Source organism: Lissotriton vulgaris, chromosome 12, assembly GCF_964263255.1.
Source record: "Lissotriton vulgaris chromosome 12, aLisVul1.2, whole genome shotgun sequence".
Taxonomy (NCBI): domain Eukaryota; kingdom Metazoa; phylum Chordata; class Amphibia; order Caudata; family Salamandridae; genus Lissotriton; species Lissotriton vulgaris.
In genome coordinates, this window is record NC_141700.1 from 592,195,102 (window position 1) to 592,207,165 (window position 12,064).

At 46.8% G+C, this 12,064-nt stretch overlaps 1 protein-coding gene across 1 annotated transcript in view; it reads left to right on the top strand.

Moving 5' to 3' along the window:
- Window positions 1–12,064, top strand: part of LOC147677797 (ATP-binding cassette sub-family C member 12-like) — a 1,863,878-nt gene that overhangs the window by 811,213 nt on the left and 1,040,601 nt on the right. The window lies entirely within an intron of this gene.

Consider the following 12,064-nt stretch of genomic DNA (forward strand, 5'->3'; position numbering starts at 1 on the left):
ACATGACATAGGTGAGTCTCCTAACCCAGTGAGTCCTTGTTAAGCCGCTCTAGTGTAGCGTTCTATATACACAGGGCATAACAACATGTTTTTTACTACAGATTTTGCTTCAATTCCATCCTCTCCAGAATGGTTACCCAGAGTGATCCCATATGTCAATTTCACTCTGAATCATCCTATGTGTCATTAGCTTTAAGAAAATAGCTGGATTTGTAGGAAAGTAGGATCTGCTTCTTATGGTTAACCCCACTTTTTGCTTTTTGCACCCACTGTTTTGACTAATCTGGCTGGGATCCTGCTGATCAGGACCCCAGCCTATCTGCTTTCTCCCTTAAATTGACATGTGTGTACTTTGATACAACTCCGGATTGGATACTGGGTAACCCTTATCAGTCCCTAGTATTTGGTACACATGTACCCAGGGCATAGGTATCCCAGAGGCCTCCCATGAGATGAAGCATGTATTATGCCACCCATGAGAGGCCATGCAAAATGGAACCTCAGGTCTGCTACTGCAGCTTTTGTAAACTGGTGCTTGCACCACTTACAAGAAATAAAGGTTCACTATATCTATGTATGTCACTACGCCTAAAACCTTATAAGTAACCTCTATAGCAGGCCTTAACAATCCTGAAGGCAGGGTGCTGGTTTTTATGTGAGAGGGCGCTCCTGCATGAGCAGAGCTCCTCTGCAGTCTTCAGAGACCATTCTCACGAGCTGTACGTGATAATGCCAGACATATAGGTAGAGGTGCATTATAACTGCGAGGTAAATGCCATCTCGAAAAAGACTGCAACGAAGTATATCATGTTTGGTGTCCAACACCTTAGAATTATACCTCCACACCATTAACTGGTGTGGGAGGTATGATTCCGCACCTCGGAACCGAGGTTCTGGGGGTACCTAAGTCTACCGGTACCAACTTTCTCGAGCCTCACAGCACAAAATGGATGCAGCCAGCCACAGGCACAAGTCTGCCCTCCTGCTGCTGAGCCAAGCTCAAGCTGGGAAAGGCAGCACAATAGGCATCTTGTCACAGGGAGGTGTGACCACCTCCAAGACAGGATTTTGTGTATTGGGGCTGGGTTGGTGCACTGTCTCAGTGCCAGAAAGACCGCACCAGGGGCACATTTGGTGTCCCTGTGCATAGTAAAGCTCAAACCAGTTCTGGGAACCATTTGCTCCTGCTCTGGTGCGAAACTGGACAAAGGTCATGGGTGTAGCCACCCCTTTGTCCAGTCCCTCCGCTAGGAGGGTCCCTAGAATCTATGCAACCCTTTCCCCTGGATATTAAATGGGTCACCTGACTACAGACATTAGATTTTACGCGACCAGATTCTGCAGGAAGTTACCACTACACTTGGACCACTGGACACGCTGGACTTCACTGGACCTCCCTTGGGCTCAACTTTGTCTTCCCTTGCCATCCCCAGTCTCGCCACAGACCGTGATCCATACTGGCTCTGTGCTGGACCCTGTGGACCTCTAAGACAACAGAAGAATCTCTCTTGGAGTGAAGGAGTCACTCCCCTGCAAATGCAGGCATCATAACACATCTGACTGGTTTGCTGCTCAAGATCTCCTCTGGACTCTGAAGATTCCGGCAACACAGGAGGTGGGTTTCTAAAGGTCTTTGAGTTCAAGCTGCAGTCTTACCAGGTTTGAGGCAGATATTCCTCACGGGAACCGTATACCCGTACTCATGTGCACCGTGTCCATTTGCAGCTGCACATACTTGTTGTCGTGCAACAATTCTTTGCATTAGGCCATTTGTAGCCCGACCCAAGCACATTTTTCTGAGAAGAACTGTGGCATCCTTGCACTCTGTACCATGCTTCCCGGTATCCTGTGAAACCACCTCAGGTACCCTTGCAACTCCAGTGCCTTTGGCCTGTGGGTCCAATTGAGGGTCAACTTTGCTTTATTTTGGCTCCCCCGTTTGCTCCATGCCTACCCTGACTCCCCTTGCTGTGGTGAGTCTCCTGGTCCTTCTGGGCCAGATCGACACTGAATTTGACCATCTATGTTGTTTGCCACTGCCAAGGCTTGTTGGTTGTCCTGCCGGACAGCTCACCTCAGGCTCCTGGTTGTCCTACACATCTCCGGGTCCTTGCAGCTGAAGAGTCAAGATCACGTCAAAACACCTAAAGCTCCCAATATTGGTGGGCATTTGTCTACTGAGCCCCTGGTCACTCCAAAGTGACCCAGACTCTGTCCCCTCTGCTTTAGGGTTCTTCTCATCTAGAATCTGCATTTGGATTCCACCAGACACTTTTCGTACTTCCAGCACCAGCATTTCTTTGTCGACATCCATAGAAAACGACAAGGGTTTCCGACGCCAATTCACACCTATGCACCCAGCTCTTCTGGGATGGTAACTCTGGTACAAAGGTATCCTCAGGTGGGGTGGCCCTCCAAACTTTTAAGTTCCAAGGGTTGTCTTTGTAATCTGCTGGGAAGGGTCCTTAATCTCTGATTTTCAAACCGTAACTTTCCCATCGAATTGTCGGGAGCATGCAGTCGTGTTCCCACTCTGCACCCGTCCTCCTTGGGGTCCCTACTCACTCACTTTGAGTGGTTTCTTGGGGTTGCAGCAGTTCAACACCTTGTAGACTATGGGGTCAATTCCGAATCAGGAAAAACCGCTCCGAATAGCCGTACGGAGCGTTTTCCCCATACAAATCGTACCCTACAGCGTCCCCCGTTCGTACGACAAAGTACGATTCGTACCAGGAGCTGGACTCCATACGAATCATACAGAGACGTTACGAATCAAATCCACATATGAATCTCCCTCGGAACCCGCTGTACGCGACATCCGTATGGTTCGCAGCTGCTTCTTCCGACCCAGCAAGTACGATTCGAGTGGGGTACGCACCGTACAACGCTTTTTCTACGGGAGCCGAAAACATCCGGAGAAGCAGAGTTCTCCTCGAAACTGGTACGGAACGCCCCCCCGGGTACGGTGGGTACACCCCATGATCGCAGGGGTACGGTGCATACCCCTGCGATCATGGGTTGTACGCACCATACCCCGCGATCTTGGGGTGTACGCACTGTATCCCATGTTCGCTGGGTGTACGGTGCGTACACCCTGTGATCGCGGGGTTCGGTGCATACACCCCATGATCGCAGGGGTACGCACCGTACCCCTGCGATCATGGCAGGTACGCACCGTACGGTGTGTATGTGATTGTGTGCTCTTCCGTACGAATCACCCTTACCTGATGTGGAACGTACGAATCGCGTCCTCATACCCCGGTCCGGATCGTACTCGTCGGGTCTTACGGCATGTGTACGAGTCGTACGGTTCACGGTTTACGTACGGATCACGACGATTCGGACGGATTGACAAAATACGGATCGTACTACGCGACTCGGATGGACAGGTACGATTCGTACAGCGAGGGCTCCAGATACAAATCGCACAGGCGTTTTTTTTCCAGGATCGGAATCAGCCCCTATGTCTAGTTCCGAGTTGTGGTTCTTATACCACTTATTTAGTATATGGTTTAGTTTCCCCCTGGAGCCGACTGTGTATTGTGCTACTTACGATTGATTCTTTGCAACTGTATTATTTTATTTGCGTTCTATCCTCATGTAGACGATACTAGAGAGTGTTATTGATAATAAATACATATTTTTATAACTACTGTGTGGTTTCTCTTTCATTTAACCAATACTATAAGGTTACATTCTGGTAAAACAAGGTGCGTGTCATTACTTCAAGACTTAGCCTGAGAGCTGCTCTCCATAGCTACCACTAGTATAGCTTTCAATAAAGGTTATCTTTGACCTAATCACCATAAGGGTTGTTTGGACTGGTACAAGGTGCCCACTTTGATTAGTGGACAGCATATACCAGACCAAAATCCTACAGGATTCATCAGATACATTGGGCAGGTCTGTGGCCCTCCCATAAGTACCACATTTAATTGTAAAACTGTGTAAATGCAAAAAGCCCCATTGACACACGTTTTTTCTTCCTTAGGTGCTTCCCAATCCTAAGTCCTGATGATGACCCTGTCTAAAGTGTATGTTTAGAGTGGAAACATTGACTATACACAATTATAGTCTACTGCTTTCATTTTACTCTTTGTCGGAGTGTGTACCAAATATTTATGCATTTTGCATCGGTCACTATTTTATGTACATAGATTGCATAGCACCAGTATACTTTACATTCACTTATTTTCATTAGCACTGCGCAGTTGCGCATTTTGGTATCACTTCTTTCCATACAAATTGATTGAAGTATAAGACTGCAATGATTTTTTCTATTTGGTAAAGATTTTAAGTAGAACTGTCAAAATTGAGAAATGAAACCAATATTTTGATGGTCTAAATTACTTTCTCCAAGGAAGTAGAGGTTTACACTTCCCACTTTTAGGGACCATTGTTTTGTTTAATTGCTAGAATACCCAAGCCCCAGAGTTACTGAATTGGCCCTATTCTTTACACATACACCTTATCGAATCAGCATCCTTATTTCTGAGCCGCCCGGTCAACACTCACTTTCCTAGCTACTAATTCACCTATTTAGGACTGGCTTATTCCTCAGTATAGATATCAGAAGTTTCATGCCCAAAGCTGGCTTTCTCAATGCGACAATTTATTTTGTCCATTGGAGCTTGAAATGACAAAGGTAATCTGGAATGAGTTTAGTTTCTCTTGGTTTCCCAAATCAGCAACTATCATGTGAAACTCGATCAGCACAATCCCGGCATACAGTTTATGGAAAGATTATCAAATACTTCTACCATAACTTCTGTAACATTATCTCCAACCTGTAAGTTTAGTCTTGCCTAGGGATATCTGAACACTCTTCTAACATGGGCTTGCCTTGGCAACCAGTGATTCCATGGAGGTAGTTTCTATGGTCCATAGATCAGTTTAACACTATTTTATAATTGATTGTGTTATCTCAAAGTTTATTCTGTCACTGGCCATCCACATATGATAGATGTATTAAAGGATGGATATGTACTTGTACCTGGGAGGCACATCCAGGTTTTGTCTATCCATCAGTCACATTCGACAGTCCTGGGTCTTCCGAATAGAATAGGACAAAAGTTATTTACACTTCTTGGAGGGTGCTGAGCAGGTTTGCTTCCTAATAATAATAATAATAATAAAGGATTTTATAAAGCGCCTGGTGACGCCATCTCGGCGTGTCCCCGCGCTGTGGAGAGAGAGAGCAGGGGCAAGTGAGCGACCTAAAGGGTGAAAAGGTGAGTTTTTAAAAGTCTCCTAAATAAGGTCTCTGTCTCAGCCAGTCTAATATGCGGAGGAAGAAGGTTCCAATTTTTTGCTGCCAATGCACGAAAGGAGCGCCCACCCATTCTTGCTTTGTTTATCCGGGGGGCACACAGAAGCCCGGTACCCTTGGAGCGCAGTTCTCTGTTGGGCGTATAGGGGATTGCAAGATCCTTCAGATATTCAGGGGCTACCTGAGAGGTAATCCTGTAGCATATAAGGAGCGCTTTAAACAGGATCCTCTTTTTTATAGGGAGCCAGTGAAGAGCCACTAGAGTAGGCTTGGAGGCCGCTCTTCTGGGAAGCCTGAGGACCAGACGGGCCGCCGTGTTCTGGAGAACCTGAAGTTTTTTAATGTTCTTCTCAGTGGTTCCTAAAAGTAGAACATTACCGTAATCAATACGGGAGGTGACTAGAGCTTGAGTCATCGTGCGTCTGGCCTCTAAAGGAAGGAGGTCCAGGGTGCGATTTAAGGTCTTCAATACACCAAAGCACTTTCCTGCCAGCTTCTGGACGTGGCTGTCATAGGAGAGTCTGGGATCAACCCAAACACCCAGGTTCTTTGCTTCCTTGCATGGAGAAGGCATAGGACCTAGACAAGAAGGCCACCAGTCCAGGGTCCAACTAGCCGAGTTACCCCCAATCACCAGCACCTCTGTTTTTGAACCGTTGAGCTTGAGGCAGTGTTGGTTCATCCAGCCTGCAAGCTCCTGCATGCATGATTTAAAATTAGCAGCAGCCAAGGTGGGTGTCTGGGATAGGGAGATGAGGAGTTGGGTATCGTCGGCATAAGATACTAATTTTATGCCGTACGATTGAACCACCTCCGCCAGCGGGGCCATATACAGGTTAAACAAGGTGGGGCTCAGGGCAGAGCCCTGAGGCACCCCCTGTTCTAGAGCAATGCTGTCTGAGAGGGTATTGCCTCTCTGAACCTGGAAGCTACGGTCTATTAGGAAAGATTTAAGCCATCCCAATGCCTCCTTTGTGACCCCAGCCTGGTTTAGACACTGTAGCAGGATGGAATGGGCTACAGTGTCAAACGCAGCACTGAGGTCCAGCATTATGAGCGCCATCGTGTGACCCTCATCAGCTCCTGCCCGGAGCGTTTCCGTAGCTCTCAGGAGGGCTGTCTCGGTGGAGTAGTTGGTCCGGAAACCGGACTGGGAGCTATGCAAGGATTTATTAGCTTCAAGGTGAGCCATAAGTTGTTTGTTAGCAATTTTTTCGGTCACTTTAGCAAGATAGGGTAATAATGAGATTGGTCTCAGATTTTCTAAGGTGTCCTGACTTATATTAGGCTTTTTTTTGATAGGTAATACAATAGCCTTCTTCCAATCAATCGGTAAGTGCGCAGAGGAGAAGGATAACTGAATTATCTGCCTAAAGTAGGGTTCTAGTACCTGTAGGCCCTCTCTAAGTACTTTAGGGGGAGCAGGGTCCCGAGGGGAACCCGATTTGACGCTCTTGCAGATGTTTATAAGCGCATCGGGAGTGGGAACCGAGAAGCATTGGAGGCAAGACTCAGTGGAATTAGCAGCAGCACTTTCAGTGAAATCACGGCCGGATGGCAGCTTGTCAGAGAAACTGGTATAGATGTTGGTAATCTTATCTGAAAAGTAGCGAGCAATCTTATTGCAAGTCTCCACTGAGTTGTCGCAAGGCGCATTATCATTAGTGAGCACAGAAATTTCCTTAAAAATTTTAAAAAGCTCTTTAGAAGAGTTCTCTGCCTCCCCAATGCGCGTCTTGTAATGCCTGGCTTTAGAAGTACGGACTTTTTTATAGTACTCCTTTTGTGCTTGTTTATATTGGAGTTTAATAACTGGGCAAAAGTTGATACGCCAGTCGCGTTCTAATTTTTTGCACGCAGATTTGCTTGCTTGAAGTTCTGCAGTGTACCAGGGAGTGGATTTTCTGGGGTTAATGAAATTTTTAAGGTTGCGAGTAGGAGCGGTTTTATCTAAGGCCCTTAAAATTCTGTCCTGCAACTGACTGTAGGCAGTAGCACAGTCAGCGCTATCAAGAGAGTCTCCTATTCCAATCAATTTATTGAACGTGTCCTGAGAAAAATTTTTCCATTTCCGGCGCTGGTACCGAAGATCCGTGTCATTTTTTTTCGGATCGGGCTCAGATCTCTGCAGGTGAAAAGGAACAATGGAGTGATCTGACCAGGGTACCGGAATAGGAGACAGGGCGTGTACCCTGGAAACATTCCCAAAGATGGGGTCAAGAAGATGACCTAGTCTGTGAGTAGGATCAAAATTTATGAGATCTAGCTGCAGAGACTGGAGAGCAGATCTAATGTCCTTAGCTCCGGAATCAAGGGGGTCATCAAAATGAGCGTTCATGTCGCCTAGTACCAGGAAATTGTTCTTCCTAATAGCAAGGTGAGCAGTGTTTTCTAGAAGGCTGGATATAAAATCATACAGTCTCCCGGGAGGTCTGTACACAAGAATACCAGAGAAGGAGAATTGAGGGTTTACTAGGATAGTAAAAAAACCAGCTTCACAGTGATCTATGATCAGAGGCGAAAGGGAGCATTGCAGGGGATTTTTAGTGGCAATAGCAATTCCACCTCCCCTGCCGTCCTTCCTATCAAGTCTGGTCAAGGAGAAGCCAGAAGGCATGGCTTCAATAATGTCCGGGTCGGAAAATTCCCCCAGCCAGGTCTCCGTGAAAAAAACCACATCAAAGCCATCATCCTCCAATAGTTGATGAATTTGTATAGCGTGTTTAGCCAGAGAGCGGCAATTGATCAAGCCCGCCTTAGTCAGTATTAGAGAGCCTGTCCCGGTGGGTAGTTTGATCGGCGTGTAAGAGCATGAAGGGCAGCAATGCATAAACAGCGCCTCCATGGTGTGAAAACAAGGTAGGGAGACTCCAGGACGTAGATCTAATAGCGCCTGTCTATCATACCGTATACTGTGGGGAGTAGAGTGGCCAGGGGTCGTCGCCCCGCGCCCCGTCCGGCCGCGGACGGGCGCAGACGGGCTGGACTTTGGCTCGACTTCGGCTCGCATCCGGCGCGCCCGCTGCACGCGTCCGCTGCGCGGTCGCGGCCCTCTACACATTTTATGGGCGGGGTAGGGGCGACTAGAGCGCTGAGCAAGCAGCCCTGAGCCCGGATGTGTTGGGCTCCTCCTCCACCCTCCGCAAAACAAACGCCCAAGATGGACGCGGCGGACCGGGGCGGGAGTGTGCTTCAAAGTGCCCAGAACATGCAATCAGCCTACAGGTGAGGCACAGTTTTTTAAAACGAAGTCCAGCAAAACACTGACACAGTAAAATAGTAGTAAAACGCCAGGATTAAAATACGCTAAAGATTCAGCGCTCCCAGTGTATGCAAATTAGAGAGCACCAGCGTAGCGGATCGAGTCAGCCACTGCCACCGGCTGAACTCGTCTCCACAACGCGAGTGCGCTACAAGCAGGGTTTTTATTGACTGAGAAATACAGCGCGACTATAGCGCTGAGCAAGCAGCCCTGAGCCCGGATGTGTTGGGCTCCTCCTCCACCCTCCGCAAAACAAACGCCCAAGATGGACGCGGCGGACCGGGGCGGGAGTGTGCTTCAAAGTGCCCAGAACATGCAATCAGCCTACAGGTGAGGCACAGTTTTTTAAAACGAAGTCCAGCAAAACACTGACACAGTAAAATAGTAGTAAAACGCCAGGATTAAAATACGCTAAAGATTCAGCGCTCCCAGTGTATGCAAATTAGAGAGCACCAGCGTAGCGGATCGAGTCAGCCACTGCCACCGGCTGAACTCGTCTCCACAACGCGAGTGCGCTACAAGCAGGGTTTTTATTGACTGAGAAATACAGCGCGACTAGAGCGCTGAGCAAGCAGCCCTGAGCCCGGATGTGTTGGGCTCCTCCTCCACCCTCCGCAAAACAAACGCCCAAGATGGACGCGGCGGACCGGGGCGGGAGTGTGCTTCAAAGTGCCCAGAACATGCAATCAGCCTACAGGTGAGGCACAGTTTTTTAAAACGAAGTCCAGCAAAACACTGACACAGTAAAATAGTAGTAAAACGCCAGGATTAAAATACGCTAAAGATTCAGCGCTCCCAGTGTATGCAAATTAGAGAGCACCAGCGTAGCGGATCGAGTCAGCCACTGCCACCGGCTGAACTCGTCTCCACAACGCGAGTGCGCTACAAGCAGGGTTTTTATTGACTGAGAAATACAGCGCGACTAGAGCGCTGAGCAAGCAGCCCTGAGCCCGGATGTGTTGGGCTCCTCCTCCACCCTCCGCAAAACAAACGCCCAAGATGGACGCGGCGGACCGGGGCGGGAGTGTGCTTCAAAGTGCCCAGAACATGCAATCAGCCTACAGGTGAGGCACAGTTTTTTAAAACGAAGTCCAGCAGCCTCGATGATCACAGCAGAAGTAGTCTTTTGAGGATTTTTGCCAGGCACCCTTACACTCCCCAAGGTGTTATTTTTTTCTCTAAGGGTCCAGTTTTTGGGCATCTCTACCTTCAGGAAATCCAGGGGGACTCAGATGACAATATGCCAATTTCCCTACTTTCCAAATATTCACTTCTGTTTCACCCTGTTGTACACCTACTGATAGTCCTTCTTCTCCAGTTCCTTGTAATCAGAAACTTTTATGCTTACAAGATATGTATGTAGATCTGTAGGGGAAACATTCAAAAGGCCACCCAGCACTGCAATGACATTTTCACCCACTGACACGACACAAACACATTTTGCATCCCACTAATTCCCCACACCTCTGCACTTTGTTCATTATGTACTGAGAACATTTATAAAGCTCTTTGCCTTCTTTCTGGTATTCCTTTCTTTAATGCACTATATTGTGGAAGAACAGATCATACAGCATGCCATAAAAAGCAAAGAAATAGATAGTGCAGAGGTGAGGATGGGCATTTTTATGCTATGGGTTGTGATTGACGTGATGGGGATAGTAGTGCAACTGTTGAGAGTAATAGTGTTGTGTGGGAGGTGCCTATTTGAGTGTTAGTATGAGGTGCATTATTTTAATAGAAATGCTTGTCCAGTTCTTGCCACACCATAGGTCTGGGCTGCTGAAAGGGAGTCCTTCAAGCTGGCATTGTGGGTATAGATTGATTGGGTAATGGTGTATGGTGGCAGAGAAAAGGCAAAGCAAAAGAGGCAGGTGGAAATATTTGAGAAATAATAATGCAGCGCTATAGGTGATAGTGAGGTGGTTGTGATGGTGGGGAGATAATGGGGAAACACTGTTTACAACGCATGCGATACATCGAATGCCATTACAACGCGTCATTACAACAACCGCGTTGTTACATCGCAAACCAATACAACGCAAGTCGTTACAATGACTTGCTGTAGGGGACAGAAGGTGTTGAATTTAAAATCCAACACATTCCCTACTGTTGCACAGACTGGAGAGAGAATAGTAAATTATACTTTTCAAAAATCCAGCGCACTCCCTACAGAAAGTTGTTGTAACGACTTTCGTTGTAATGGTATGCAATATAACAACGCGGATGTTATAATGACCGCGTTGCAATGGCATGCAATGTATTTGCATGCGTTATAATGCCGCCTATTCAGATAAGGCAATGCTATTCTGAACCAGTGTGATGGTGGACACTGATAGTGTGGTGATGTGATTTCATGGTGTGGTGGGCATGCTAATGTAGTACTGGTTGGCAGCTGTGTGACAAAGGTGTTGCATTTCACAGCTCTGAAATAATAATGCTGGGATGAGAAGTGCAAAGGGGTGATAGTGAACTGCTGATGCATGCTAGAGTAATTTTAGAATAGAGAAATGTGGTTATAGTGCAGTGGTACCAGGTGACAGTGTCTGCAGAAGTACAGTAACCAGGATTGATTGACCTAATTTGATTTATTTTGTTTTAGGTATTTCTAGGGTACACATACAAAGCTGAGGGGCTTATTACCTGTGCCGCCAAAGTATGACTTTTTTTGGTGCTCTGGTTGCGCAGGCCACTCAATCATATCTATTAAGCGACACAAAGCCACCATGCGTGGCTTTGCTTGGTGACATAGACATGAAGTAAGTCAAGGCAGCACAAAGCACTGTGTTACCTTATTCTGCACCAAGGAGGTGTTCCATGAGCATTGTAGTGGGTGTTCCAATGCAACACCCATGGATTTGGATGCTACGCCAATTTTTCAAAATCACATAAACATGGGGCATCACCATAACCTTATGCCTCCCCAGAGCAAGCGTAACATGGAAAAAGATTTTATTTTCTCCTAGTTTTTTCCTCTTTCCATGAGTGCTGCATTCTATAGCAGACATAGACAGAGGTAAACATCTCCATGGATTGATTTTGTGCAGACATGTGCCCTTAACTGCACAAAAGATGTTTACAAATGCACATAAAAAGACAAAGAAGGAGTCAAAAGAGGAAGGTTAGCTAAATATTATTTGCGAGATAGGCAGAGGATGAGCAAGCAAGTTGGCACCACATCATTGAGAAAAACAAATTGTAATCGGAGGAATGATTTGATTAATCTATGTGCTTATGCTTTATGTGGGTCACTTTCAAATCTATTTTTGATGACTATACCAATTCAGAAAAGAACCGTCCACTTTGGGTGAGCTTCAAACTGCCAGCCCCATATTAACTCAATCAGTTTCAGACTCATTGGGCCATGCAGATATATACCGCTTGAGTTATGTGCCAGAGCAAGCCTGTGACCAAGAGTTGGGCATACCCATCACTATTAGGACAAGAGATCAGTCTGGACAATTCCGTACGGAGTGGAGCCAAATCAGAATTGTTTGTTAAATGATCACCTTTTTTAATTATACAGACAAGCTAAA